The sequence below is a fragment of the Symphalangus syndactylus genome, chromosome 23 (genome assembly GCF_028878055.3).
Source record: "Symphalangus syndactylus isolate Jambi chromosome 23, NHGRI_mSymSyn1-v2.1_pri, whole genome shotgun sequence".
Classification (NCBI taxonomy): Eukaryota; Metazoa; Chordata; class Mammalia; order Primates; family Hylobatidae; genus Symphalangus; species Symphalangus syndactylus.
Genome location: NC_072445.2, coordinates 40538694 through 40564955, shown reverse-complemented (window position 1 = coordinate 40564955; position 26262 = coordinate 40538694). Strand labels below are relative to the sequence as shown.

The window sequence follows — 26262 nt, the reverse complement described above, 5'->3', positions numbered from 1 at the left end:
CTTAGTGGGGCATAAGTAATGCTGCATCTTGCATTCAATGTCATCTTAGATGGGATGAAATACACATTTTGGAATAAACGAATAAATGTATGCTTTCTTTTGGTGCTATTTCTTCTGTTTTGGTCTTATTTGTAAACACAAGGAAATTAGGATTCCTTTTTTTTGAGACAGAGTCTCACTCTGTCACCCAGAGTGTGGTCTCAGCTCACTGCAACCTCTGCCTCCCAGGCTCAAGCAATTCTCCTGCCTCAGCCTCCTGAGTAGCTGGGACTACAGGTGTGTGCCACCACACCTGGCTAATTTTTGTGTTTTTAGTAGAGACAGGCTTTCACTATGTTGGCCAGGCTGATCTTGAACTCCTGACCTTGTGATCTACCCACCTCGGCCTCCCAGAGTGCTAAGATTACAGGTGTGAGCCACTGCACCTGGCCTAAGATTCCTTTAGTAACTGTCTAATATGGTGCTGGGAATTCTTTTAGGAACAGAGGCAGCCAACTAACAGAAGTTAATGACGTAGTTCTTGCCCTCAAGGACAAGAAGACCAGCAATTACAGTGCAACATGCTAAGTGCTATAATAAAGGAATGCTTTGGGGCAGAACCCAGAGAAGGGATCTCGTTCAGCCTGTGAAGATCCTGGAAAGCTTCCCAAGGGATGGGGTAACTGACCTGAGACTTGTTACATATTTGTGGGGCACTTTGAGCTGCTATCACATATGTGGTTTCTTTTGATCTTCACATCACCTCTGTGAAGTAGGAAAACCATCCTGTCTTAGAAATGCAAAGACTGAAGTTCAGAGAAGTTAAATAAATTATCTCCAAACCTCCTTAATGGTGAGTGGCAGGGAGGGGTGGGGGGGTGAGGAAGTTAAACTCAGGTTTCCTGGCTCCAGGACCACTCACTTTTTATCTCATTTGGGCTGAATCTCAAGTGATGAACTGTTCTGCACTGTCTTTATAAAAATCACTCATAGGTATGAACACTTTCATCCTTCAGTCTTCTCTTCTTTAGGCTTGCAATGGCAGGCTCTCGGATCTTTCCTCCAATCTGTATTGGGTTTTGAGCCAAGCAAGAAAAACCAGACACAGTCCCTATTCTTGAGGAGCCCCCAGTCTGAAAACAAGACACAGATACACAGAAAAAACATTCTTGTGTGTGTGATGGATGGTAGGGAACGTGTCACCAATTGTGACATTTATGGCATTTATTTGCCTTTACTAGTGAGTTCTGTTTTTAAAATGTCTGCGACTTCTCAGGCCTCGCCCTCGAAAGAATTTGAAAATTGAACACAAGCAGAGATGTTTTGTTTTCAACTCAGGACCTCACCCAGAGTTTTTTAGGCAGCAGCCCTGAACCAAGTTGGCTTCGAGGTATTCGTGAGTTTCTATACCCACAAGAATTTTTCAGTTTCTACCTTCTACCCATGAAAAGAGATGGCATGGATGCTTCCTTTGATCATCTATCACGTCTTTGCCGAGGACATATAAGCCTGTGCATGGCTCTGAGGACACAGTGGAGAGCCATGTAAATAGCTTTTGCCTTCAAGGTGCCTGGCAGAAGCGAATGAATATTGCTGTCATGTACATGCAAACGTTGTGAAATGCTTCAATGTTCCACATCTTCTTTGGAGACCTTTAAGAAATTCATGGAGCTTTCAGCAGTGATATTTACCACCAACAATGTAATCAAATGGGGCAGCAAGCAAAATGAGCTACTACTAATGCACTATGGAGCAGAGGAATTTTCTCTTGCGCTGACACCACAACAGACCCATTCTTTCATTTGGATTAGTATTCACTACTTGTGCTTAGTTGCTTGCAGTGGATACCCAATTTGTGAAGTGAGCTGAGGTATAATGCAGTATTGTACCCTGGAACACAGGGGCTGCAAAAGCAGAACTCACTAGCAAAGTCAAATGCCATGAACGTCACAATTGATGAAAACTGGCCATTTGAAAAATCTAGATATGATAAAATTGTTAAATTGATGAGGATGAAGATTGGATTATAGTATATATTCAGCATGCAAAAACAGATAATGAGGGGAAATGCAGTGACAGTCAAAGCAGCTATGGAAACAATATCCATGGCAACAAATGGCCCAGTCGGAAGAGAGGCCCAAGAACTGCCTGTGTCTTCCTGATGAAATGTCTGGTAAGCCCCCTAGTGGCAATGACCGGGTAGTGGCCCTCTGCGAGATGGGCGTCTCTCTGGAGATTGAGCGCCACTTCTGAGGGCCTGGAGAAGTTGACTTGTTTTGCATCCCACGGGGTCACCTCCACCTCCCCCTTTCCTTGCACTTACTGGAATGAGACACAACGTATGTCCACAAACAACTGCTGCTCCTCATTGCAGCTAAAGCTCCGTTGCCGGAAAACATATCATTATTTCATGCATCACTAAGAGAAAAACACAGCGAATTAAACTATGACACGCCATTGATTGTAAGACGCATCCCTATTCAAGAGATGATAAATGTGAAAATAAATATACGTCTTACAATCTATAAAATATAAATGACTTTCGGCATTTATATTATATTACAGGGTGAGGTGGCTCACACCTGTAATCCCAGCACTTTGGGAGGCAGAGGCGAGTGGATTGCTTGAGCTCAGGAGTTGGAGACCAGCTCGGATAACATAGCGAGACTCTGTCTGTATTTAAAATACACACACACACACACACACACACATAAATGACTTTCAGTGATTCATTTAACGTTTTCAGATGCTTGTTCCCTCACTTATAAACTAAACAACTAAACCATTAATTAATTAATTCACTCATTCTACTCACATTTATTAAGTGTGGATTATTGGACAAGCACATTGATGTCAACACTGAGGATACAGCGGTGAGCTGGTGTCCTGTCTTTAGGGGGCTTTTGTTACAGTGACTTCGTTTCTGATTATCTTTGTCACACTGAATCTGTGAGTCAGTGATTCTGTGACCCTAAGTGAGTTTCAGAGTGAAAACAGACACCAGATAAGAAGCCAGAAAACCTGGGTTCTAGTCTAGTTCTTCCCCTTAATAGTTTATTTAATCTGTCTCAACCTTATTTTATCTATTTATTGTCTATCATGGTTAAATTGAGAAATAGTTATATTTTTCTCATAGCAGAGTCCTTCAAACAATACGCAATGACAATCAAAACAGCAAAGTAGCTGTGGAAACAGTGTCCGTGGCAACCAATGGTCCCATCTTTTCTCCTTTCTTCCTTCTTTCCTTCCTTCCTTCCTTCCTTTGTTTCTTCTCAAGGTCTCTGAGTTTCAAGTCAAGGCTAAAAAAACTTTTTTTAAAGTTTTTTTAATTTGCTGGAATGCAGTGGCATGATCATGGCTCACAGAAGCCTCAATCTCCCTGGCTCAAGTAATCTTCCCACCTCAGCCTCCCAAATAGCTGGGATCACAGGCATGCAACACCATGCTCTGCTATGTTTTATTTATTTTTTTTTTCAATAAAGATTAGGTCTCGCCATATTGCCCAGGCTGGCCTTGAACTCCTGGACTCAAGGTATCTTCCAGCCTCAGCCTCCCAAAGTGCTGGGATTACAGGCATGAGCCACAGCACATGGACCTCATCTTTCTTTCATGTCACTAGATCAAGAAAGCTCCAGAGTTTTTCTTGTTCCCTTCAGGTGTTAAGCAATATCATTCTATGTATATAAACATCAATTCAGAATAGTTTCAACTCTTTTTTCCTATTGTCCAGCATAAAGCATCCCCCTCCCCAGTGGACGGACTGCAATGGGCTGGCATCTGACATTTGTCTGCAAACCTCATGGTAGGAGACAGGCTGGTTTTCTGCCCGGGGGGTGAGTGTAGGAAAGGAGGATGCACTGGGGACCTGTATCCTGGGTTTTCAGGGCAAGGCTGTGTAAGTGTTTCCAGCAGACTAGTGTGAGGCATGCTAGGAAGCGAGCTGATGTGGAGCCGAGCTAATCCTGTCTGATGTGGCCACCTACAGGCATCAACAGGCCTCAGCAGAGAGAAGCTGAAGTGATTACCTCATTCCTAGGGGCTATGGGAGGAATAAATCGTGGAAAGAAAGCCTCATTTGCAACTGCATGGAGTTAGGGGTGAGGAGTCTCCGAAGAAGCACCCAAGGAGGAGGAAACGCCTGTAAGCACCTGCCAGTCCCAGAGAATGCAAAGCCCTCCTGCAAACCGTGCCTGCTCCACGACCCAGACCACCCCTTCCCCCAACCCTGCCCCATTCTACTCAACCTTGGAGGGTTAGAAACATCCATTAGCAAGACAGGAGAAGAGGGATAGATGCATAAGGTTGAGGACCTGTTTCCCCATTTCTCATCTTCCCATCCTTGCAAAGCCCTTGCTGGAGGAAAGGAGACTTACCTTTGGAACTAGACGTTGAGTTTCTGGATTGGCATTGTGTTTGGTAATATAAAATAACTATAAGACCTAAGAGAGATCAGAACAATCTTAGTACTGTGCATATTTTCATCTTGGAATGGGGAAAACTGGCCCCACTGAACAAGTTAAGGACGCATAGACTGATCTGTAGATGTTCAATGAAATCTGTAATTCAAGACTAAATAACTTATTCTTGGCTGGGCGCAGTGGCTCACGCCTGCAATCCCAGCACTTTGGGAGGCCGAGGAGGCGGGCGGATGGCAGATCACCTGAGGGCAGGAGTTTGAGATCAGCCTGGCCAAAATGGTAAAACCCCGTCTCTATTAAAAATACAAAAATTAGCCAGGTGTGGTGGTGTGCACCTGTAATCTCAGGTACTCGGGAGGCTGAGGCAGGAGAATCACTTGCACCCAGGAGACAGAGGTTACAGTGAGCCAAGATCATGCCACTGCACTCCAGCCTGGGCTACAAGAGCAAGACTCTGTCTCAAGGAAAAAAAATTAATAATAATAATAATAACTTATTCTTGAGACACATGTGATGCAAGACAAGTATTTATTCTAGGATCTCCTCAGTTAAGCTGTGCAGTAAGTCTGTGCTGTCCTATATGGTAGCCATTAGCCACATGTAGCAACTGAGCACGTGAAATGTGGCTAGTCCAAATACAAATGTGCTCTTAAGTGCAAGACACACATGAGATTTCAAAGACTTAGTACGAAAACAGTAAAATGTCTCACTAATAATTTTTATATTTATTACTTGTCAAAATCACAATATTTTGGATATGCTGGGTTAAATAAAATTTACTATTAGAATTAATTTCACCCGTTGTTTTTTACCTTTTTGATGTGACTACTAGAACGTTGTAAATTACACAGAGCTCGCTGTCTGTGGACATGTAGTCTCTCTCACAGGTCATAAGGCACTGAGGTCACAGGCCATAGGTTGGGACGTTTCTCCTTCAGAGAGTAGCTCATTCTCACTTTAAATCATCCTAAAGAACACAAGTACTGGTAGGTAGGTGGGCCGCAAGCTGGATTGAGTGGGGAAACTTCTTCCTGTCTTTGAACCAGAACAAGGACAGAGTTGGGAGCTTGTATTTTGCATAGTGAAGGCACACTCAAGGGAGCCACCTATCTTGGGGAGTTATGCTGGCCTCCAAAACTCAGAGCATGCTAAAGGTGAGGCAGAGAAGCCTCCCGTAGGAGGTGCATACAGGGAGGGGCGTGGGCCTCTGAAATCTGAAAGCGCCATGTCTCATTTCCAGTTTTAAGTGTATCTGGAATTCTCTTCTGTTATCCCTAGGTCTTTAGTGGAGCGTGATTAAACATGAGGCTGAGGGCAGCTGTGGGAGCTGAGGGTGGATTCTGTGCCTACTCTTGGCCCCTCCACTGGCCATGGCTTCCTCCTCAGCAGGCCTTGACAGCAGCCTCTGGAGTCTCTGGCCCAGCTTTCTGCGGGTCACTGCTGTTCTCTTTGTGTCTCTTAGCCTGTGACTTTGATGCAGTCATCTCATTTCTGGGAATCTATCCAATTCTCATTTGTGTAAAAAGCTATATAAACAAAAAAAGTCCATTGCAATTTACTATCTTAACAAAATATTGGAAGCAGCAGAAACATTCAACAGGAAAAACTATAAATTATAGACTATGTACTTTGTGCATCATTGGGGAGCCACTTAAGTGACTTTTATTAAAACTTACATTAACAAAGAAGACAATAGTGTCATAATAATTTATTTAAAAAGAATTAAAGGCCGGGCACAGTGGCTCATGCTGTAATCCCAGCACTTTGGGAGGCTGAGGCTGGTGGATCACCTGAGGTCATGGCAAAACCCCATCCTACTAAAAATACAAAAATTAGCCAGGGGTGGTGGCGGGTGCCTGTAATTCCAGCTACTTGGGAGGCTGAGGCAGGAGAATCTCTTGAACCTGGGAGGCAGTGGTTGCAGTGAACAGAGATCACACCACTTTACTCCATCCTGGGTGACAGAACAAGACGGTCTCAAAATAAATAAATAAATAAATAAATAAATAAATAAATAAATAAACGGAATTAAGGAACACACAATTATACACGCAATTGGTGACAATAAAATACAACCCCTCAAAAAAAAACAAAAACTCTAAACAACAACAACTACCTAGGTATAAAAAAAAGACTAGAAAAATATGTTTTAAAATGAAACCATAACTGTATTAGGGTTCTCCAGAGAAACAGAACTAAAACCTCTCTCTCTCTGTCTCTCTCTCTCTCATATAGATGAGAAGACATGCTCAAAGGAGCTCATATAGGTGAGAGAGAGATTTTAAGGAATTGGCTCACACGATTGTGGAGATTGGCAAGTCCAAAATTTGCAGGGAAAACCGGCAGGCTTGGAGACAAGAGTTAATGTCACAGTTCAGGCCTAAAGGCAACCTGGAGGCAGAATTCCCTCTTCCTTGGGGGATGTCAGGCCCACTCATATATGGGAGGGTAATTTGCTTTATTCAAAGTCCATCCATTTAAATGTTGATCTCATCTACAAAATAGCTTAGTAGAAACATCTAGAATAATGTTTGACCAAATATTTGGGTATCATGGCTTAAGCATACTGACACACAAAATTAACCTTTGGCTGGGCACGGTAGCTCATCCCTGTAATCTCAGCACTTTGGGAGGTTTAGATAGGTGGATTGCTTGAGCCCAGGAGTTCAAGACCAGCCTGGGGAACATAGTGAGGCTCTGTCCCTACAAAAAACAACGAGAAAAAATTAGCCAGGCATGGCGGCGAGTGCCTGCGGTCCCAGCTACTAGGGGGGCTGAGGTGGGAGGATCTCTTGAGCCTGCGAAGTTGAGGCTGCAGTGAGCCATGATTGTGCCACTGCACTCCAGCCCGAGTGACAGAGCAAGACCATGACTCAAAAAATTAATTAATTAATTAAATTTAATAAATATTTTTTAAAATTAACTTTCACAATGATCTAAGGCTTACTACTTTAGGATTTGCTTTTGAAATACTTTTCTGTGTTTTCCAAAATACATAAAATAATAAAGATGTACTTATGATGGAAAAGGCCTATGTAAACACATTTTAAAACACAGCCTCCTTGAGGTAGCCCCAGAGTCCCAGGGCTCTCCATGGCCCCTTCGACATCTTTCACAGTCTCCTCACCTCTGTCTTCTACCATTATTATGCATGTCTGAATGTGTCTTCCTCTGCTAAACCTCAAACAGAGTTTTAGGGCTGGGAGTCTAGAAAGTAAGAGAAGGAAGGCGCCGAGGCAGTGGGAGCCTGCCTGAGGGCATTAACGTCAGTCCTGGGCTATGTGCTGGCTCCTCAGGATCGCCCTCCTGAGGGGCACAGACACGTGAGTGGAGGGAGCTCATGTTCCAGTTTCTTTGCAAAAATCAACTTGATAATGTTTTTCCTGTTTTGTTAAAATTGCCTAAAATTTTTTAGCAGTACTTCATTTGATTTTCTCTAATGGTTTCTGTCATTTCTTTGAGTTTTAATTTATTGCACATGCTTTAACATCCCAGTTTATGTCTTGCTTAATTTAATGTCCATATAGTTGACCCTTGAGCAACATGGATTTGAACTGCATAGGTCCACTTAGGTCCACTTATGCATGCGTTATTTTCAATCAAATGCAGATCACAAACACAGTAATGGTGACTTGTGAAACCCATGTATACAAAGGGCCAACTTTACATATATTTGGGATCCTAAGGGCTGACTGTGGGACTTGAATATGTGTGGGTTTTGGTATACATAGGAGTCTTGGAACCAATCCCCCTTGTATACCAAGGGACTACTGTATATTTGCTTTCTTTCTTTTTTTTTTTTTTTGAGACGGAGTCTCACTATGTTGCCCAGGCTGGAGTGCAGTGGTGCGATCTCAGCTCACTGCAACCTCCGGCTCCTGGGTTCAAGTGATTCTCCTGCCTCAGACTCTCAAGCATCTGGGATTACATGCGCCTGCCACGCCCAGCTAATTTTTTTGTATTTTTTGTAGAGATGGGATTCACCATGTCGGCCAAGTTGATCTCCAGCTCCTGACCTCAAGTGATCCGCCAGCCTCAGCCTCCCAAAGTGCTGGGATTACACACGTGAGCCACCGCGGCCAGTCTCATTACCATTTGTTAAGAACTCATTTGGGCAGGCAACAGGTATACATCGCCTCATGAAAACTGAGTCACTCAGCCTGTGCTCCCACCTGGACAGAACACCATGCAGCCTCTGCTTAGAGATGCTCCACAGGAGCCAGGCATCCTTTAGAAAGCCATTTTGGGATTGCTCCAGCTCATGAACCAGCAGTTAACTGAGTCACCAGCCATATCATAAAGCGTGACCACAACTACGCAGGCCTAGTCCCTAACCCCATGTTGTTACAGCAAAATATAACCCATTCTTATTTCAGAAAAAAAAAAAAAGCTAGATGTGATGGTGCATGCCTGTAGTCCCGGCCACTTGGGGGGCTGAGTCAGAGGATCACTTGAGCCCAGGAGTTCAAGGTCACAGTCAGCTGATTGCATCACTGCACCCCAGCCTGGGCAACAGAGGGAGACCATCTCTAAATAAAATAAGACAAAAACAACAACAACAACAAAAGAAGTAAATGTACCAAAATGTTAACAGTGTGTTCTATCTTTATTGGGGTTAGAAATTACTTTTGTTTCCTTATATTATGTATATTTTATTTCAAACCCAATAATATTTTTTCCTTTTTGAGACAGGATCTCACTCTGTTGCCCAGGCTGGAGGGCAGCGGTGCGATCTCGGCTCATTGCAGCCTCAGCCTCCCAGTCTCAAGCAATCCTCCCACCTCAGCTCCCTGAGTAGCTGGAGCTACAAGAACACACCACCACGTCTGGCTAATTTTGTTCACTTTTTGTAGAGATGGGGATCTCACTACGTTGTCCAGGCTGGTTTCAAACTCCTGGACTCAAGCCCTCCCACCTCAACCTCCCAAAATGCTGGGATTACAGGCGTGAGCCGCCATGTCCAGTCAATGTTATTTTATTTATTTATTTTTTGAGACAGGGTCTCATTCTGTTGTCCAGACTAGAGTGCAGTGGTGTGATCACGGCTCATTGCAGCCTCAGCTTCCCTGGGCTGAGGTGATCCTCCTACCTTAGCCTCCCAAGCAGCTGGGACTGCAGGCGTGAGCCACCACACCTGGCTAATTTTTGTATTTTTTGTAGAGATGGGGGTCTTACTATGTTGCTCAGGCTGGTCTTGAACTCCTCCTGGACTCAAGTTATCCTCCCACCTCAGCGTCCCAAAATGCTGGTATTACAGATGTAAGCCATCGTGTCCAGCCTTTTTAACGGAAGGAGAAAATTATTGAGCAAGAGAGTCTGTCTGCAGTTCTTAAGATTGCTGTCAGAACCACCTCAATACTCTTTCTGCAGTCTGTGCTTTGAGCAGCAATATAAAAATGCAGCATTTTATGAGCATCAATAGCAGGGAATGTAAATTAGCCTATTTGTTTTGGCTCTGCTTTGCTTCTGATCATTAGAGGCCAGCGAAAATAGAATGAGAACTGCAAACTCCCTCTTGTTGTTCCCGGAAGATCTCTCCATAGCATGGCATATCAGTCAGATTTCGGGGCTGTCTCATCTCTGTCTCCATAAGAAAGGATCTTGTTGGAAATACATTGAGGCATACACTGAAGCGGAGGCCCCAGTGCCACCTGGGCAGAGGCAAGCCAGAGAAAACAGAGGGAAGTGAAAAGAAAGACTTCCTGGTATTCGCTTCTACGTACTGCCAGCTAAGCTGCGCTGGGTACCCAGAGCCCACCACATCTACACCACAAATTCAACTGGGACTTCAGGCTTTTTTTTTTTTTTTTTTGCTTTGAGTCCGAGTTTCACTGTTGTTGCCCAGGCTGGAGTGCAGTGGCACAATCTTGGCTCACCACAACCTCCACCTCCCGGGTTCAAGTGATTCTCCTGCCTCAGCCTTCCTGAGTAGCTGGGATTACAGGCATGCACCACCACGCCTGGCTAACTTTTTTTTTTTTAGTGGAGACGGGGTTTCTCCATGTTGGTCAGGCTGGTCTCGAACTCCTGACCTCAGATGCCGCCCACCTTGGCCTCCCAATGTGCTAGGATCACAGGTGTGAGCCACCGCGCCTGGCCGAGACTTCAGGCTTTATGTGGCTGATTGAACACAACCACCTCTGCTCCCAGCAGAAATCTCACCAAAATGTGATAAAGCGGTTTTAAAAGGCAAGAACTGACAAGAACAAAAGAGACAGAGACAGAGGGAGAGAAAGGGAGAGGGAGAGGGAGAAACTGACTACACAATCTAAATAAATAGAGAATAAATCAAGATCTGGATAACAAATAGACAAATGTCTTAGCAGATCAGAGAAATTTAAAGGTAAAATGTCAGTGGGAGAATCCCAGAAGCACGCTGATTTCACATAGCAGAATCCCAGTAAGGAAGGGAGAAACCAAGTATCCCAAACATGAGTGTGCAAGAGGCCTGGAACCAGAGGCTGATGGTCTGTGTAAGAAGCCACTAGAACCCTAGATCTCCTAATTCAATGCACATGGCAGAGTGACCCCCTATATTCCACTCTAATGAGTGGTTTGCTCGCTGGAGGCATTGAACCATGCCACGTCCTGGGAACCACAATGAAAATCACTTAAGTTTGTGCGTGACAGCTCATGCTTATAATCCTAGCACTTTGGGAGGCCAAGGCAGGAGGATCACTTGAGTCCAGGAATTCAAGACCAGCCTAGGCAACATAGCAAGATCCCTAGCTCTACCAAAAAAAAAAAAAAAAAAAAAATATATATATATATATATATATATATGGCCTATGGCCTTCTGGCTTTATGTGGCCAGAAGAAAAGAAAATGAAATAAAATAATAAATAATAATAGAAAATAAGTGATAATAAAAGAAATAGCAAAATAAAAGAAGCAATAAAAGAAAAGAAAAAGTCATTTAGGATTATGTAAAATCCTGCCTATCGAACAGTAAGCCTTCCTGATCCCCTCCATGAAGTTGGTTCTGAGAACTCCAGCAGCCAGACTTGCCCCAGGCTGATAAATAGAGAAACCTTCTCTGGAGAGACTGACCAGACAAGGAAAAACACCTAGGAACACAGGAGTAAGGGGGTTCTGACAGATATTAAGCTACTGTCACTTGACTTCAAAACCCTCTTCCACTCTCTCCTTCCCAGCTGGCTCCCTCTTAGGTGTAGAGGCACTGGAGGAAGAAGGGACTCCTTCCCTTGTTGGCCTTCCAATCCTGCAGGCATCACCACAGCCAAGGATCTTCAGCCCTGCAGCAACAGCTGGTCCAGCAGCAGCAGCAGGTCCCAAACTGCAGTTCTTCCCTACTCCCGCAAGGGCTTCTTCCCACAGCCTCAGTGATACCGGCTCACTGGCCAGGCTCCTCCTCCTTAGGGAACTGAGTTCTAGCTCCGTGGGGCCTTCCTCCCAGATTCTCCCATTGAATAATCCTGACCTCTTCCCTCAGTTCCCCAAGCCTGACGGAAAGGCAGTTGCCCCATTCCTGATTCCCACGTGTTCTGCCTCTGCGGTATCTCAGTGCCCTTTTTGTCTTTTTAGATCTCAATATGTGGTTAACAATCCTTTATATAAAATTACCTCTCTCTGGGCGCAGAGGCTCACGCTTGCAATCCCAGCACTTTGGGAGGCCGAGGCAGGTGGATCACCTGGGGTCAGGAGTTTGGGACCAGCCTGGCCAATATGGTGAAACCCTGTCTCTACTAAAAACACGAAACTTAGCTGGGTGTGGTGGCAGGTGCCTGTAATCCCACTACTTGGGAGGCTGAGGCAGGAGAATCATTTGAACCTGGGAGACTGAGGTTGCAGTGAGCTGAGATTGTGCCACTGCACTCCAGCCTGGGCAACAGAGTGAAACTCCTTTTGAAATAAAATAAAATAAAACAAAATTACCTCTGTTTAAATATTTGGATTTTTTTTCTTTCACTTGACTAGACCCTAATACAAGGGTCTTCTGGAGAAACAGTTCAGCCCATTTGCACTATGGTGAAGCCCACTGAGACCTCCCCCCACCCCCACCACACACACCTGGAATTCCAAACAGCTTAAGATCTAACTAAGCCAAGGATTACTGTATCATTCACAAAGCCCGAGCCCCAATTTGAGCAGAGAAAGTTTATTATTAGAAAGAATTACTGCCTGTAACGGGGAGTAGCTAAAAAGACGTGCAGAGAACTCCAAAGAATGCTGTAGGGCCGAGGGAGAGTACCCGAAGAAGGACACACGTGGAAGCATCCCCACCCCAAAGCTGGATTCAGAACTCACGGCAGAAAGTGTGCATGTGCCCACCGGGTGCCAGATTATTTCCCTGGGATGTCCAGGCCAAAGCCTATGCACAGTCGTGAGCAAGCAGGAAACTAGGGGGTCGCGGCATCGGGAGCCCACTCACTGCATGCAAGGCCTGGCGCATGCAGCGTCCACGTCAGGGCCCGCTCGCTGGGGGAACGCATGCTGTCAGCACGCAGCTGGGACAGAGGCCACCGGATGTTCCCACCTGGCCACTGATGGGCCCCGCCGCAGGAGCAACAAGAATCACAAACCGTAGCTCCTGGAACCAGGGATTGAAGAAATTCTTTCCTCTGGCAGTGTCCCTCCGGCGCCCTCTACTGGGAAAGCTTAATATTGTGCTGGCTGCGAAGGGGAACCGCCTAATTCGTTAATACAGAGCAGTTAAGAGGATGGATTTACGGTTGAGAGGCAATACACTGATATGAACCTAGTCATTATGGGATGAAAACCACTGACATGAAAGACAGGTACTGAAAACACAAGAATTAAGGAATATAAAGCCAGGTGCGGTGGCTCACGCCTGTAATCTCAGTGCCTTCGCAAGCTAAGCTGGGCGGATCTCTTGAGCCCAGGAGTTCAAGAACAGCCTGAGCAACATGGCGAGATTCCATGTCCACAAAAAATACAAAAATTAGCCGGGCGCGGTGGCGTGCATCTGTAATCTCAGCTGCTCAGGAGGCTGAGATGGGAGGATCACTTGAGTCCCGGAGGTCGAGGCTTCATTGCCCTCAATCACAACAGAGAGACCTTGTCAAAAAAAAAAAAAGAGGAAATTTAGAGAATGCAAAGAGCCAAATAATAAAATCCACTGCAATTAATATTTTCATAAACATAAGAGACGATATTTTCTCCATGGTAAAAGAACACATTGTTAAGTAAAAAATTTAAAGTTGAAGAAATCTTCCAAAAAGAAGTAAAAGATAAAGAAATGTAGATGGGGCCGGGCACAGTAGCTCAGGCCTGTAATCCCAGCACTTTGGGATGCCGAAGTGGGTGGATCACTTGAGATTTGGAGTTCGAGACCAGCCTTGCCAACATGGTGAAACCGCATCTCTACTAAAAATACAAAAATTAGCCAGGCATGGTGGTGTGTGCCTGTAATCCCTGCTACTTGGGAGGCTGAGGCAGGAGAATCGCTGGAACCTGGGAGAGGTGGAGGTTGGAGTGAGCCCAGATAGCGTCACTACACTCCAACCTGGGTGACTCTGTCTCAAAAGAAAAAAAAAAGAAAAGAAATGTAGATGGTATAGAAAATAGATGAAAATTACATAATCTGGATGAATAGTAGGATTTCTAGAAAGAATAGACAGAGGGAACAGAAGGGATGAAATTATCAAAGAAATAATTCAAGAACTTTTCTCAGAACTGAGAGATATGATTCCAAATTGAGATACACCTCAAGTGTCTAACAGAAGTGTCTAGCAAAAGGAATGAAACCCAAGGCATAGTACCATAATTTTAAAAATACTGAGGACAAAAAGAAAAATCCCAAAATTGGAGAAAAAGAAAAAAACAGGTGACATAAAAAAGATCAAAACTCAAATGGTATAGGCTTTCTCTTTTTTTCTTTTTCTCTTTCTTTCTTCTTTTTTTTTTTAAACAGGGTCTCACTCTGTCACCCAGGCTGGAGTGTAGTGATACAATCAAGGCTCACTGCAGCCTTGAACTCCTGGGCTCAAGGGATCGTCCCCTCTCAGCCTCCTGAAAACTACAGACATGTACCACCATGCCCAGCAAATTTTTAAATTTAATTTTATTTTTCATAGAGATGAAATCTCACTACGTTGCCCAGGTGGGTCTTGAACTCCTGGGCTCAAGCAATCCTCCCACTTTGGCTTCCCAAAGTGCTGATATTACAGGTGTGCACCATAACACCCAGCTGAGGGCTTTTCAGCAGTAGCACTGGAAGCTGGAAGATAGTGGAGTGGTGCTTTCCTAATTTAGGTGTACATTTTACAACTTGGAATTTTATTTTCAGTAAAACTGTTAATCAGATGTAATAATAACATAAAAGACATTTTCAGACAAAATAGCAAAAATTGCCCTCCCTTGCCCCTTTCCTTAGGAAGTTCCATCAAAGTAAGGGATTAGATCAAGAGAGATAAAGATGTGGGATCCTCCAAAGAGTGAGGAGAACGAAAATCCCAGGAGGATGCTGAAGAGACATCCCAGGAGGTTGCTGTGTAGGAGAACTAGGGATCCGCAGGTCCAGATCAAAATGGTTTGGAGGCCAGGCACAGTGGCTCATGCTTGTAATCCCAGCACTCTGCGAAGCTAAGGCGGGTGGATCACTTGAGGCTAGGAGTTTGAGACCGGCCCGGCCAACGTGGTGAAACCCCGTCTCTACCAAAAACACACAAAAGAATTAGCTGGGCATGGTGGCACATGCCTGTAATTCCAACTACTCAAGAGGCTGAGGCAGAGAATTGTTTGAACCCAGAAGGCAGAGGTTGCAGTGAGCCAAGATTGCACCACTGCACTTCTGCCTGGGTGACAGAGTGGATCTCAAAAAAAAAAAAGAAAAGAAAAGAAAAAAAAAAGGCTTGGGGCCAAAACCTCAGGAATTAAGAAAATTCCTTTACTTGGTTACACAAAGATATTACCAAGAAAAAGAGGGAATTGATTAACTGTAATACATTAGACTGCAGAGTAAAAATAGACTTCTGTAGAATCTGCTGACAAATTTGTGATAAATTCATAGACAAATGATCAAAAGAAAACCTAGTAGATCTGTATAGTTCTGGATATCATTCCATAAAGCCCAGCTTAGAACCTGCGCCCTCAGCTCTTCTAAAGATTTCAGAAGCTCTTAATACCCTTTGTAAAATGTCTTCCTGTTAATTTACCTAGTGTAATCTCTAGTTCCTGCGCTGAACCCTGACTGATATAACTTGTTATTAAGAAACAGGAAGATAAAAACTAATTGAGCATCGAAATGCTCTTACTTCTAGGAAGAGAGAATTAGGGGTTGGTACCAGACTATAGCTTTTGTTATGTCTTCTAGAACTATTTGGCTTTTTAAATTACATATCTGTATAAATCTGATAAAAATTTTAAATAGTTAAATAAAAACTCATTTAGGAGATAAGATGTTAGAATACTAAGATGTGTACAGAGTTTAAAAAACAAAGAGGCCAGGGGCAGTGGCTCACACCTGTAATCCCAGCATTTTGGGAGGCCGAGGCGGGCAGATCACCTAAGGTCAGGAATTTGAGACCAGCCTGGCCAATATGGTGAAATCCCATCTCTACTAAAAACACAAAAATTAGCTGGGTGTGGTCGCGGGCACCTGTAGTCCCAGCTACTTGGGAGGCTGAGACAGGAGAATTGTTTGAACCTGGGAGATGGAGGTTGCAGTGAGCTGAGATCGTGCCACTGCACTCCAGCCTGGGTGACAGAGCGAGACTCTGTCTCAAAAAACAACAACAACAAAAACAAACAAACAAACAAACAAACAAACAAACGAAGAACTCCACCATCCATGCAGACTGCCTTTTCTCTTTAAAAGTGGAATCTAAGGCCAGGCGCTGTGGCTCATGCCTGTAATCCCAGCATTTTGGGAGGCCAAGGTGGGTGGATCACCTGAGGTCAGGAGTTTGAGACCAGCCTGACCAACATGGTGAAATCCTGTCTCTACTAAAAATACAAAAAAATTAGCTGGGGATGGTGGCAGGTGCCTGGGCAACAGTGAGACTCTGTCTAAAAATCAAAGTGGCATCTGATACAGAGAAGATTAGCATGGCCCCTGCTCAAGGATGACACACACATTTGTGAAGGGTTCCATTAAAAAAAAAAAAAGTCTGGGTGAGATGGCTCAGTCCTGTAATCCCAGCACTTTGGGAGGCCAAGGCGGGAGGATCACTTGAGGTCAGGGGTTCAAGTCCAGCCTGGCCAACATGGCAAAACTCCGTCTCTACTAAAGTACAGAAAAATCAGCTGGGCGTGGTTGTGCATGCCTGTAGTCCCAGCCCAGCTACTCCGGAGGCTGAGGCAGCAGAATTGCTTGAACTCAGGAGGTGGAGATTGCAGTGAGCTGAGATCATGTCATTGCACTCCAGCCTAGGCAAGAAGAGCAAAACTCCATCTCAAAAAAAAAAAGGCATCTGAATATGTACAATTACAATGTCAATAAAAATAGATAAATGAATAAATACAATTGGTCTATTTTTTAAAATGGCATCTGGACATTCCTACATTCTGGAAAATTTACAAATATATAGTGGGGATACCTCTCATAAATGTATAAGCCTCTCAGTTTTTCCTTCCAATGCATTGCAGATTGTCTTTATTTAGCTCTTTCCCCTGGGATCCTGAGACTGAGCGCAGTACAAGCTATGCTTTTTTTGTAAACACAGCACCTCACATTTCTAGAAGACAACCCCAAGTAAACTTCAGGGCCTTCCGTCGGTCACCATTCCATCTGCTCTTCTCTGCTCTGATTCTTCCTATCCCTCAGAAACCCAAGGCCTCCTTAGCCAATGGAGCTGCTGTGGTTGCAAATAACCTTGTGCCCCTGGGAAGCTGTGAGATGCAATATGTCATCAGTCTCCCTCAATCTTAGCCTGAGTCCAAGAGAAAGGCAGCTGCTCTGAGGTTCAAGACTCTCCAGTGACTCAGCTCTCTAATTCCCCAGTACTCTGTGCATATGCCCTCCTCAATTCCATCTCCTAGACTATGGCAGATGTAGGTCGAGTCCTCAAAGATGAGATAACCAAGATGCAAAATCCTAAAATCCTCCATTAAGCACCTACCAGCTGCAGTGGCCCTGCTGGGGCCCTGAGGGAGATGTGTGTGGCAGACTGCAGGCCAAGTCCTTCTTTAAGGCTGGTGTCATGAGAATTACTCAACGCCTCCTCCTGCTGGGGAAGGACACCTCACCCTTTTTATGGAAGCCCAAAGGGAAAGACTCATGGGACAGGGCAGGCTGCCCTGCCTCTTGTCTAGGCACAGTCACTGCAATCACACATGCTCGTTAATCCAGTTCACTAAGGTAGGAAGCCACAATAAAGTTTGGAGCCAAAACTGTAGGAATAAAGAGAGTTCCTGTATCTAGAATGGCCTGAATTTTTGAATAAGGAGTTTTTTGTTGTTGTTGTTGTTGTTTTGTTTTGTTTTGTTTTTTTGTTTTTGAGACAGAGTTTTGCTCTTTTGCCCAGGCTGGAGTGAAGTGGCGCGATCTCAGCTCACTGCAACCTCCGCCTCCCGGGTTCAAGCGATTCTCCTGCCTCAGCCTCCCGAGTAGCTGGGATTACAGGCGCCTGCTACCACGCCTGGCTAATTTTTGTACTTTTAGTAGAGACGGGGTTTCGCCATGACGGCCAGGCTGGTCTCAAACTCATGCCCTCAGGTGATCCGCCCACCTTGGCCTCCCAAAATGCTGGGATTATAGATGTGAGCCACCAAGCCCATCCATAAGGACATATTTTTTAATGTCCTGCCTCCTCCTTTTTTTTCTTCTTCTCTTTTTGTTTTCAAATAATTAAAGATGCACAGAAAGTATTGCAAAATTAGTACAGAGGTGTCCTGTGCACTCTTCATGCAGCTTCCCCAATGGTAAGCCCTTACATACTATAGTACATTATCAGAACAAGCAATTGATGCATATTTTCTCAATGCATTGCAGTAGGTGGATTTGGTACTTGAGACCCTCAACAATCTCTTTCCGCATATCATGACTAACAATATAGGCTCATGGTTTTTAAAGGACTGCCCTTTGAAGGAACGGAATGGAATTTTGTTGGCAAAGGGCTGAGAATCACTGGTGAGGCAACAAATGGAAATGTTCCTGCAGATTGTCACTATAGAGAGCAGGGCTGATGGATGTCAAAGGATATCCAGGGACATAAGCCCTCAGCAGGGAGGAGAGCCAAAAGGCCAGTGTGGTTGGTTATTGCAGAAGTTATTTGGATAGTTTTTAATTAGAGACATCTCTTGCATGAATGGAGTTCCTAATGAAATCAGATTTTGATTGTGGAAAACATCATTAAAATGTCAGAAACATCCGTATATTCTAGGACTTGAGAGTGAAGGATGAAGCCCCTTTTAGAGAGATATACTATTCTCTTTTAGGAAGATGGGCATAGAAGTGCAGGAAGTCAACTAGACGTGTTAAAATATAAATTTTTGGCTGCTTGTAACAGAGACACAAATGCCACTGGTTTAAGTTAGGTAGAAAAAGTTTTCCCACCCTTGGATCCAAGCACATGAGGACCCTGCCCGGGCTCCATGATCTAGAGGGACCTGCTCTATCTTTCCCCCATCTTATAGGACAAAAAGTCTGAGAAGCCAAGGGGATAGACCTACCCATGGAGCTTGCATCTCTTCTACAAGTACTATAGTCTAGGTACTTGGAACCCCTGAATTCCTGGCACAAATGGCCCCCAAGCCTGCTTCCCAGCTTGCATGGGCCTCCTCCTGGGCCCATCCTCCCCAGGGATGTGCCTCGCTGCTGTTGCGCATGCTCTGAGGCCCCAAAGGGTGGCTGTTTTCAGAGAAGGATATGGGTCTGGAGCTTTTAGGGACAAGAATTTTCAGGAAAAGAAAGTAGGGCAGATGCAGGTAGAGGAGCCAGAGCTAGTTTTCCTCACTCAGCCATATTCTGCCATGGAACCTAGGGGAGTCTCAGAATTCTAAATTCCAGCCTGGCTGTCTTAGCCCGGATTCCCCAGAAAACAGATTCTAAGATAGATTTGTCTGCAGAAGGTTTATTGGGGAACAATCTTGGGATAAACACCTTTAAAAGCTGAGAGAAACGGGACAGGGAAAGAGAGTAGTTGAACTGTAATGAAGCCGTAAAGAGGACTGAGCTAATCTCATGGGTTGTGGAGGCCTCTGGCATTGGGATAGTCCTTTAAATTTGGCCAAACTCGGCCGGGCACGGTGACTCACGCCTGTAATCCCAGTGAGAGGTGACAGCATGCTGGCAGTCCTCACAGCCCTCGCTCGCTCTCGGCGCCTCCTCTGCCTGGGCTCCCACTTTGGGGGCACTTGAGGAGCCCTTCAACCCACCGCCGCACTGTGGGAGCCCCTTTCTGGGCTGGCCAAGGTGGGAGGCTCCCTCAGCTTGCAGGGAGTGTGGAGGGAGAGGCGCCAGCGGGAACCGGGGTTGTGCGCGGCGCTTGCGGGCCAGCTGGAGTTCCGGGTGGGCGTGGGCTTGGCGGGCCCCTCACTCAGAGCAGCCAGCCGGCCCTGCCGTCTCCGGGCAATGAGGGGCTTGGCACCCAGGCCAGCGGCTGCGGAGGGTGTACTGGGTCTCCCAGCGGTGCCAGCCCACCGGCGCTGCGCTCGATTTCACACCGGGCCTTAGCTGCCTTCCCACGGGGCAGGGCTCGGGACCTGCAGCCTGCCATGCCTGAGCCTCCCACTCCCTCCGTGGGCTCCTGTGCGGCCCGAGCCTCCCCGACGAGCGCCACCCCCTGCTCCAGGGCGCCCAGTCCCATCGACCACCCAAGGGCTGAGGAGTGCGAGCACACGGCGCGGGACTGGCAGGCAGCTCCACCTGCAGCCCCAGTGCAGGATCCACTGGGTGAAGCCAGCTGGGCTCCTGAGTCTGGTGGAGATGTGGAGAACCTTTATGTCTACCTCAGGGATTGTAAATACACCAATCAGCACCCTGTGTCTAGCTCAGGGTCTGTGAATGCACCAATTGACACTCTCTATCTAGCTGCTCTGCTGGGGCCTTGGAGAACCTTTGTGTTGATACTCTGTATCTAACTGATCTGATCGGGATGTGGAGAACATTTATGTCTAGCTCAGGGATTGTAAACGCACCAATCAGCACCCTGTCAGAACAGACCACTTGGCTCTACCAATCGGCAGGACGTGGGTGGGGCCGGATAAGAGAATAAAAGCAGGCTGCCCGAGCCAGCAGTGGTAACCTGCTCGGGTCCCCTTTCACAGTGTGGAAGCTTTGTTCTTTTGCTCTTTGCAATAAGTCTTACTACTGCTCACTCTTTGGGTCCATGCTGTTTTTATGAGCTGTGACACTCACTGCAAAGGTCTGCAGCTTCACTGCTGAAGCCAGCGAAACCGCAAGCCCACCAGAAGGAACGAACAACTCCAGACGCACTGCCTTAAGAGCTGTAACACTCACTGCGAAGGTCTGTGGCTTCACTCCTGAGCCAGCAGGACCACGAAACCACCAGAAGGAAGAAACTCCGAACACATCTGGACCTCAGAAGGAACAAGCTTTGGCCACGCTGCCTTTAGAACTGTAACACTCACCGTGAGGGTCTGCAGTTTCATTCTTGAAGTCAGTGAAACCAAGAACCCACCAATTCCGGACACACCAGCACTTTGGGAGGCCGAGTGAGGGTAGATTACCTGAGGTCAAGACCAGCCTAGTTAACATGGTGAAACCCCATTTCTACTAAAAATAAAAAAAATTAGCTGGGCATGGTAGCATATGCCTGTAATCCCAGCTATTCAGGAGTCTGAGGCTGGAGAATCGCTTGAACCCAGGAGGTGGAGGTTGCAGTGAGCAGAGATTGTGCCATTGCACTCCAGCACAACAAGAGTGAAAGTCTGTCTCAAAAAAAAAAAAAAAAAAAGAAAGGTGGCTAAATTTCAGGCAAGGTAACCAAGACTTTGTATGTTCTTATCGATCAGTCATTGGATGTGGCTGCCCCCAGGGAGGGGAGGTGTAACCTTGGGCAAGGCAGCTCTTTTCAGCTAGGGGCAATTCCCAGAGATGGAGCTGTCACAACCAATACCCCTGGCAGCTGGGGAATGAGTGACAATGTTGAAGGTATGATTTGCGTGGCACACAACAGTATCTGCTACACTAGCCTTCAAGATCAGTATGGAGGTATATTTATCAAGACAAAAGCTGCAACATGTTTTATTCAGTAATTTATTTGTTTGACTTGTAACAGTAAACCATCACTAGCACACATTTCCCTTCTTGGTATCAGACAGCTGCTCTGAGGGATACCCAAGAGCCACATTCAGGAAGTAAGATAGACATCAGCCTGGACTGCTGAACAGATGCCCTGTGATTTATCTTCAGACATGACTCAGTGGAAATGCAGTAGACTCCATTCTAAAACCTCTGTTGAGAATATTTCCAGGCCCAGTCAACTTATCCTGGTCTCACTATAAGGAAAGGAACTGAGGTCAGCTGCACCCTGAGATGCTAAGATCCTGATATGCAGCAGGTGAAATCAGGTTGGAAATAGACAAGACAAAGGCAGGCAGATGTAAGAGGTATTCAAAAGCCCAGTTGTGCTCTATTTTTGCCTTCCACGAGGAATGTCACGGGGAGCTTCCACATTACCCGGTTATTGGTCAGGGCGGTGAGTTAAGGCTGTTTTATTGAATGAAATCATCAACCCCCCTCCTCTTCCTGCTAAAATGCAATCTGTTTCCAAGACTTTCCTAATGTAGAGTGATTTTATTGGGCCTAGACCATGGATTTCCCATCTCATAATTCTTTAAGAGGGATGAGATAGAACATAATGTGAGAAAATAACATTGTTCCAAGATTTGTAAATGCTAATAATTGTTGAAGTCCCATGGTAGGTAAATAGAGGTATTTTCTTTATTTTTGTGTAAGTTTGAAAATTTCTATAATAAAAAGTGTTATAAATTGTCTTAGCAGGTCACATAATTAATAATAAAGGTAAAATTTTTGTTGGTCTTAATGAGAGAGAATTTGGAAAGTGTAGATATGCGGGGCTTTGGAGCTCCTAAACTATTCAGGCTGTGTTTTGACTCAGCGAGCTCAAAGTGGGAGGTCAGGAGAGCTCGCTCTTTAAAAGATCGACAGCGCCATCTACCGGTAAGAGCGCCCAACTCCCTTGCTAAGGATGATAATATCATTACACTAGGGTGATACTAGCAAGCATCATTGTTAGTCACCTAAGAAGTTAAGGCAATAAGAAATCATTCAAAAAATAAAATGGTGGCAGGACGAGGTGGCTCATGCCTGTAATCCCAGCATTTTGGAAGGCCGAGAGGGGAGGATCGCTTGAGCCCAGGAGTTTGAGACCAGCCTGGGCAACATAGTGAGGTCCAAATCGCTACCAAAAAAAAGGGTTAAAATTAATTTTAAAATACACAATAATGAAAATATTGCAAAGTACCATTATTCAGCCATAAAGAAATTACGTTCGATTTATTTATTTATTTATTTTATTTTATTTTATTTTGCAGACAGAATCTCGCTCTGTCACCCAGGCTGGAGTGCAGTGGCGCAATCTTGGCTCACTGCAATATCCGCCTCCCCGGTTCAAGGGTGTCTCCTGTCTCAGCCTCCTGAGTAGCTAGGATTACAGGCACGCGCCATCACGCCCAGCTAATTTTTGTATTTTTTTAGTAGAGACAGAGTTTCACCATGCTGGCCAGGCTGGTCTCCAACTCCTGACCTCAGGTGATCTGCCCGCCTCGGCCTCCCAAAGTGCTGGGATTACAGGCATAAGCCACCGTGCCCAGCAGAAATTACATTCTGATACATGCTACAACATGGATGAATATTGAAAAAAATTATGTAAAATGAAATAAGCCAGACACAAAAGGACAAATATTGTATGATTTCACTTACATTAGATATTTAAAATGGGGAAATCTGGTTTGCCAGCACAGCAGGGAAAAAAATAAATAAAAGTAAAATAGGAAAATCATAGAGGTGAAAAGTCAATTTGGCCAGGTGCCGTGGCTCATGCCTGTAATCCCAGCACTCTGAGAGGCTGAGGCAGGAGAATTGCTTGAGGCCAAGATTCGAGACCAACCTGGGCAACATGGTAATACACCCACCCCCACCACCTCTAAAAAAAAAAGAAAAGAAGTCGATTAGAGGTTATCAGGGGCTGGGGGGAAAGGAGAATGGGGAGTTATTGCTTAATGGGTAACGAGTTTCTGTTTGGAGTAATGAAAAAATTTGGAAACAGATAGTGGTTGATAGCTGCACAACAATGTCAAATGTACTTAATGCCAATGAATTATGCATTTAAAATGGTTAGGCCGGGCGCAGTGGCTCATGCCTGTAATCCCAGCACTTTGGGAGGCCGAGGTGGGTGGATCACCTGAGGTCAGGAGTTCAAGACAAGCCTGGCCAACATGGTGAAACCCCCATCTGTACTAAAAATACAAAAATTAGCCAGGCATGGTGGCAGGCACCTGTAATCCCAGCTACTCAGGAGTCTGAGGCAGGAGAATTGCTTGAACCCAGGACGCGGAGGTTGCAGTGAGCTGAGATCGTGCCATTGCACTCCAGCGTGGGCAGCAGAATGAGACTCTGTCTTGAGAAAATAACATAAAATAAAATGGTTAAATGGCAAATCTTATGTTATATACATTTTCATATATATAACATACACACACACACATATATATATATACACACACCACACACACATACAAGTATGAGCCACCATACCTGGCTAAATTGACTTTTCACCTCTATGATTTTCCTATTTTATTTTTATTTATTTTTTTCCCTGCTGTGCTGACAAACCAGATTTCCCCATTTTAAATATCTGATGTAAGTGAAATCGTACAATATTTGTCCTTTTGTGTCTGGCTCATTTCATTTTGCATAATTTTTTTCAATATTCATCCATGTTGTAGCATGTATCAGAATGTAATTCCTTGTTTACAGCTGAATTATAGATATATATTTATTTTTACCACAGTAAAATAAATTTTAGGCCAGGCATGGTGGCTCATGCCTATAATCCCAGCACTTTGGGAGGCCAAGGCAAGAGGATCACTTGAGCTCAGGAGTTTGAGACCAACCTGGGCAACATGGCGAAACCCTGTCTGTACTAAAAATACAAAAATTAGCCGGGCATGTTGGTGCACTCATCTAGTTCAGCTACTTGGGAGGCTGGGGTGGGAGGATCGTTTGAGCCCGGGAGGTCCAGGCTGCAGTGAGCTGTGATCATGCCACTGCACTCCAGCCTGGATGATAGAGCCAGACCTTGTCTCAAAAATAATAATAATAATTAATTTAATTTTTTTTAAGTTTTTTATTTTTTGAGATGCAGTTTCAGTCTTGCTGCCCAGGCTGGAGTACAATGGCATGATCTCGGCTCACCGCAACCTCCGCCTCCCGGGTTCAAGTGATTGTCCTGCCTCAGCCTCCCTAATAGCTGGGATTACAGGCATGTGCCACCACACCTGGCTAATTTTTGTATTTTTAGTAGAGACAAGATTTCTCCAGATTGGTCAGGCTGGTCTCGAACTCCTGACCTCAGGTGATCTGCCTGCCTTGGCCTCCCAAAGTGCTGGGATTACAGGCATGAGCCACCATGCCTGGCTAAAAAAAGAAATTTGTAATGAAATTGACTTCAAAATAATTTAAAAGTTAAGAAAACACATTACACAAATAGGATATAAACTTAAAAGAATGACATAAAAAAAACGCAAGAGCAAAAAAGGACGCAATGAAATATGGAAACTAGTGAATGGAAACAGTGAAATGACAAAATAACTAAATAAGCTAGTAGCAAGATACCTGAAAAGAAAAGTTGACTGCCAATCAAAATACGTTGCTGGGTGACCAAGAAATCAAAGTTAAGAGAGGTAGATATTTTAGGAGTATTTCATCCAGGTCATAGTAAAACCCAGGCCAGGGATAAAACATTGTGTGTATCTATACCAGCCTTGTTATAAACAAAATCTAAAATAGCTTATCACAATACAACAGAATTAAAAATTACAACTAAGGCTGAGCCTGGTGGCGCCTGCCTGTAACCCCACCTACTCTGGAGGCTGAGGCAGGAGGATTGCTTGAGGCCAGGAGTTTGAGACTGCCCAGCCTGGGCAACATAGCCAGATCTCATCTCTAAAAAAGCAATAAAATGAATTAGCCAGGCTGTTGGGGCACATGCCTGTAGTCCCAGCTACTTCCTCGGAAGGCTGAGGCTGGAGGATCACTTGAGCCCAGGAGTTTGAAGCTGCAGTGAGCTATGAGTGAGACCCCAAAGTCTCTAAAAAAAAAAAGAAAAAAAAATACGAAGGCAAGTAAAGAGTTAGAAAAATCAGATAAAACCAGTGAGATTAGTATAAACACCATGCTGTGCTGGGGGTGGGGGGTCACAGATTTGGAACTGAGCTCTCTAGAAGCCAATTCAAAGAGGGAAACACAATCATCACATGGCTTCCAGTGTCCACAAGGTAGAGAGACCAAAGTCTCAGAAGCAGTGACACAGCCAGGTGGGAGGGGCTCCCTGGAGAAACGCCAACCAGCCTGCCCACTGAGGTGGAGCCTCAGGAAGTTTGCGCCCTTTGCAGCGGGGAGCAGCCTGGCCCCTCTTCTTAGTGTGTGGATCCTGGGATTTGAATGGGGGGTGGGAAGCGCTCTAGCAGGGACTCTGGCCTAGCGAGAGTCCCTGTTTCCCCCTTTTCTTCCTTTTCATCCAATAAAACCCGTCTCACTCACCATTCAAATTATCCGCGAGCCTGAATTTTCGTGGCCGTTGGACAAAGAACTCCGTCTTTAGCTGAACTAAGGAAAAGTCCCGCAACAGTAGCACAACTATTCCTTTCCCTGAGACCAGGAAGCAGTTTTCTTCCGGTCTCCCTTGACCAGAAGGGGTGTGATAAAGTGAACAACATCTCAACCACACCACTA

At 45.1% G+C, this 26262-nt stretch overlaps 1 non-coding gene across 1 annotated transcript; it reads left to right on the top strand.

The window, feature by feature from the left end:
• The first annotated feature begins 16372 nt into the window (after positions 1-16372).
• LOC129473926 (U6 spliceosomal RNA) lies at positions 16373-16479 on the top strand. Its single transcript, XR_008654436.1, has one exon. It is a non-coding gene; the product is annotated as a U6 spliceosomal RNA (small nuclear RNA).
• The last annotated feature ends 9783 nt before the right edge of the window (positions 16480-26262 follow it).